The sequence below is a fragment of the Cryptomeria japonica genome, chromosome 1, assembly GCF_030272615.1.
Source record: "Cryptomeria japonica chromosome 1, Sugi_1.0, whole genome shotgun sequence".
Classification (NCBI taxonomy): domain Eukaryota; kingdom Viridiplantae; phylum Streptophyta; class Pinopsida; order Cupressales; family Cupressaceae; genus Cryptomeria; species Cryptomeria japonica.
The window spans coordinates 411,230,268-411,236,100 of record NC_081405.1 but is presented as its reverse complement, the minus strand read 5'-3'; positions in this window follow the sequence as shown (position 1 = coordinate 411,236,100).

Sequence of the window (5,833 nt, the reverse complement as noted above, 5' to 3'; positions counted from 1 at the left end):
TTAGTCTTAGACTTATGGGCGCCACATGCTAAAGATCAAATGTTAGTAACACAAAAAGCTAATCATGTGACCAAAAAAAAAAAAAACCAACATGAAATAGAATTCAAGAAAACAAAATTCAAGATTTTACCTTCAAAATTTACCATATGGATGTGTTTGTAATTGTTGCGCTTGCATTACCTAATCGAAAAAAGATTCGATTTTTTTGTAATATTTTCAACCCCAAAAAGAATTACAAAGAAGATATCTCTGATGAATTTATGAGATTTTTCCAAAAATGTAAGAATTTTAGAAAAAGACCTTAATTTGCACCCTAGAGAGTAGATTTATGAAAAAAACCTGAATTTTCAAAGATCTAACTTTACGTTAATTATTTCACATCAAAATTAAAAGTGTTAAGAGGATACCCCCTGCAAAATTTCAAGAGCTTTCCGAAATGTAATTTTTTAAGAAAAATTGTTTGATTTGCACCCATAATTTAAAAAATTTAAAAATATCATATCTCACTCAAATTTGATGCTACAAGGATGATTTTTTGAGTGTAAATTTTTTTAGTATCGTTAATCAATAGTATAAAAATATTGGAAAAATCGTTGATTTGCACCAAAAATTAAAGATTTATGAAAAATATTAACACTATCATATCTCATGCAAAAATGATGATATAAGACCGATTTTTGGGTTGTAGACTCCTAAGATGATCCTTAACCTACAACTAAAAATTCATGGATAAATTTGCAGTCGTTTGGGAGATATGATGGAATCTTTGGAAACCTTTTTATCTTGCCTACAACATAATCTGCAAAACGTTAATCTTGAATTTTTTGAATAAAACAAACAATTAAAGTTAGAAAACCTTTAAAATATGGATTAAAAAAAAGCATGGATTCAGATCGGGTTCACCAAATTTCGTACACCTGAAATCATCATTGTTAATCATAAATTCAATAGGCAACCACCAAACCTATCTAATTAACAGATTTCAAATACAAACAATAAGAGAAATGGTGAAATCAACAATAAAAGATAATCAATAAATAATAATCTATCATTGATCAATAGTATTGAGTCTCCTATTGCTCTCCTCCTCCTTGTGGAATGTTGGCTCTCAAAGTCCTGCTTGAAAACCTGCAGAATGTTAGCACAAGACTTCAAAGATGGTGGTTGATCAAAAAGGAGAATTATGCTGAATTTATAAAATTTGAGAAGGAAATTTGAATGGTCAAGATTGATATGCAAATAGATTTGATCAACTGTTGACATTAATTGAGATAGAATTGATTGGAGATGATTATGATGAGAACTAGTTGCATGACTGAATTGATTGATAGATGACTGACTTGATTGATCGGGAAGACACATTTGATTGATCAGTGAACTGAATTGATTGATGAGATAACTAATTTGATTGATCTATTTGAAAAAGTTGATTAGGAGTTAGAAAAGGTGATTGGAGAGTTAACTAACCAATTGACTGATTTGATTGATTAGTCAAAAAAAGTTGATTGGAAGTGTGACTCAGAGTCAGTGGTAGTTAGAATTTAGGCATGTGTTGTAGGAATTTGACATGAATTTGTATTTGATTTTGTATTTAGATTTTCAAAAATATGAAATGACATGCACATTTATGAAATTAATTTGAAATTGGAGAAAATTTGAATTTGAGGAAATTTAAATTAATTAGAAAATGGAGAGAAATAAAATTAATTTAATTTGGAGGAAATGAATTAGATAATTAAATAATTTAAAGAAATTATTTAACCATGGGAAACTTGAAATTGGACTTAATTAAATAATAAAGATTATTTAATTAAGGTTATTAAATTATAATTAATTAAATAATAAAATTATTTAATTAAATTTAAGAAAGAAATGTTAAATGATTAAATGGTTTGAGAGAAATTTGAATAATTAATTAGTTTGTGATGAAATATGATGACTATTAATTTAGGAGGGACTAAATTAGATTAATTAAATAATTTAAAATTAGTTAACTAATATTGAGGAATAATTAGTAAAATTGGTGTTTGCAGCCGCGAGACAATTTTAAGTGTCTACAATATGTTCGTTAGATATTTTCATGCTGCACTAGGATTTCATCCCAGTCGTTGGCTCCAGTTTGCTAGGAGCCTCACGTAAGGGTCAAGAGTTGTTTGAGCACCAAGGAAGCAGATGCTTCGTGGCTGGGTGGAAAATGTGCATGGGCCACATGTTCGTCTCACAGAGCTGATGGAGAAGAGTCCACGATGATTGGAGAGAGACTTATAGTAGCATTATGTTTATTATTTCATATATTTAAACCTTATGGTCAATTTGTATATGTATTCATTTCGACTTCATGGTCACATGTATATATAATTCGACCTATATGGTCTCATTTTGTATTATACCTTGCCTAGAGATAGATTTGTAAAATTAAAACTCTAATATATTTAATGCTTGAATTATTCAGTTCTTGGAAATTATGCGAAATTTCTAAATTTGTTATTGATGCTCTGAAAAAAGGAAGGATTAGTAAAAACCTGGTTTGATAGCTAAACACACACAAGGAAACACAAGAGACAAGAGTTGGTCATTAGTGTTAGCAAATCAAAGATTGAATACTATCCTAAGCAAGCATATCAAGAAAGACACTACTAAACAAATAGAAAGCTTAAGGAATCTAAAAAAAGTAACTAAACATCTCCATATGCTCTCTACCATGTCGGTAGCTTCTCCTTCCTTGTTCCTCTCCTCTCCAAGTTCCAAATTAGTGTAGCTCTTAGCATCTTTTTGCACTATGGATGCCTTATGGAGGTTCAAGATGAAAAGATGATTAATCTAAAATGTTATGCAAATGTGAACAATAGCTAAAATAAGAGATTATCTAATTAGCTAGTGTTGATTTTAAAACAAAAGAGTGAATATGATTGATTATCTAATGCTCTCTAAAAATGGCTATAATGTAAATGCATACAAGTTTTTCAGGATCTGGAGTATGAAGAAATGAGCTCTATTTATAGGAAAAATGGAGCAATGGATGGTTGAGATTGAGTAATCTCAACAAGGGTCGGGATTGAATGATATTCAATCCATGTGAGGGCTTTCAACTCAATCCCAGGATGACAAGTGTCAACATGAGAGGGGTTGAGAGGAGAGGGGAAAAGCATTAAATGCTTGACATGACTTGAGGGTTAACTTGGGAGTTAAGGTTAAGGTTGTCGTTGAGTGAATAAATTCATTATCCAAAGAATAATGCTTTTATCCAATGGATAAACTCTTGTGCAAGAGTTACTGAGGATAACCATGGTCAAAGCAATAAATGTTTGAGAAGACACATGGGTTACATGAGGGTTGAGTTATGGGTCAAAGTCCCTAACCATGGGTGCAAGTGGATTTAACCATTAATGGTCATGTAAGAGCCATAAGTGGTTTGGAAGACTTTAGAGGTTAAATTGTTGAACACACAAAGCATTTAATGTTTTTCAAAGACTTTGAAGTCTTTGAGAAGTGACTCCAAGTTGCTTAGGAATGTGACAATAATTAGGGGATGGATTAGGCTAATTAGGAAGGGGTTAGAAGAATCTAGAAGGGGGTTAGGATTTGCAAGTGGGTTTGGTGGGTGAGGGAAAATAAGATTTTTATAAAAATAAAATTCATTTATTTCAACAAATAGGTGCAAGTTGCATTTTTAAGAGAATGCAAGTGGGAGGGGATTTAATGATTTAAATAAATGTTTTATTTAAAAGAAGAAAGGGGATTAAATTAAATAAATAGGATTTATTCATTTAATTGATTGTGAATTTGGTGTAATGAATTAATTAAAATAAATTGAATAATTTAATTAATTAATAGGAGAATGTTTGAAGATGAATTAATTAAATATTGATTTAAATAACTGGTGGCTAGTGAATTTTTAATCAAATAAATAGCAAATATTCATTTAATTAAAAAGGATAGATTTATGTGACTATAGTTATTTATGAAAATTTGAGTCTTTACACATACAAGTTAATGTGTTTTCTTATGCATTGTCATTGAAGTGAAGTTAGTTAATTTGAATCTAATAATTCTTATACATAACATACAACTAAGTTTTCCACCAAGGGTTCTTGTCTTTTGTAAAGGTTTTAGAATCATAGTTGTTTGAGACTTGCTCAAAATTATGGCCAATCATGAAGCTTAACTTTTTATAACTATTTAAAAATAATTTCACCTAGTCTCTTTTCATCTTGATTGTGATTAAATAATTGTTGAGAACTTCTTAAATCGAGTTGTCTATAGGGGAAGAGCACCAGTTATTGTTTATGTTCCAGTAATTGTTCACTCCTTCATCACCCAAACCCAATTACTAAATTAAAAAAAAAAAAAAAAGCAAATAACAAATAACTAAAAGTTCATTAATAGATTTCACATGTACCAATAGCCGCTCTTTTTTTAGCTTTTTTGGACCATAATTGGCCCATTTGTGCACCTTTATTGGTACCCATAGCACACAACTACTAGGGCATTTGTGCATAAGTATCTGTGATTTTAAGTGAGCGATTATTGGGGCATCTTTAAGTAGGTATCATGTGACACTTTGAAAAGTGTACTTTTTGACCCTTGTGTGCATTATAGATCCCACAACATCCATCATTACTACCCAGAAGCCAAAATAGTAACTATAAGCAGTTAAGTCGCACACAAAGACAACAAAAAAAATCGTCAAAATCCAATGCACCGTTTAGAATTTGTGGGTGCACAAAGTTAGCTATAACGACTACTTGTACAATTTCCCTAACACCTTATTGAGCAACTCTCATATCATGATAAGAAATGCACTACAAACAACTTTGTTTTTTGAATACAAAGAATGCTACTCTTTTTGAATATCCACATTGTTTCATTTATGTGTAAGTTTATATATCCAATGACAAGTATTATTAGCAATAGATCAAGTGATCAAATTATTTCTTCAAAAGAATCTAATTATTTCTTAAAAGAGAAAAAAATTAAAAATAATTTGTTAGAATAACATCTATATATTTATCAATTTTCCTTCAATTCTTTAGCCATTCTCATGACTAGCAGAAGATATATAATATTTTGGGTATGGAACATTGAGCCCTTGTAATAATGGACGCATCCCCGCATATGAGGGATCCAGTCTGCCATTAGAAGGTTGAAGAATGCATGCAAACAATTCGGATGCCTTTTGTTGTTTTAGATTTTTGTTCTTTTCCAGCTGCACATTTTCTTCTTTGTCGTTTTCATCATCTTCATTCTGCACATTTTCTTCACTGTCGTTTTCATTGTCTTCTTTCTGCATATTTTCTTCCCTACCATTTTCAAGTCGGGCTTCCTCTATTTTTCCCTCCATGATGATATTATTGGCGTACTGGTGTTCCATCTGTTACATTTTTTGAGAGGAGAGCATTGCAATTTTCATTCGCAGACCTCCCAGAAGAAGACTACGACGATGACAAACAGCAGGGACACGGGGTGTCCAAGGGTGGTAAGAAACCAGCGAAAGGGGCGACCGAAGGGAAGCCTAGGGCACGGATGCGGGGGCGTCTCTCAAGCATGAGTTTGGAAGCCAAGCTGTTAATGCATGTCTTCTATGTCTCACAGGCTGAACACAGGGAAAGGAAAGGAAGTAGCAACAGAGCCGCAAAGATCTAGTGATTTTGGGAACTTCCTTCACCAATATTCGACCTTTAGGCAATAGTTGAGGTCGGTTGCATCTTCGCTTTCAAAATAAAATATCTAGATCACAAGGACACACAAAGGATGGCGGATGGCGATGGCATCCAGGGATATTCGAAGAAACCTCTAAGAATGGCGAACAAGCAGATGCGATGGGTAGATGTGC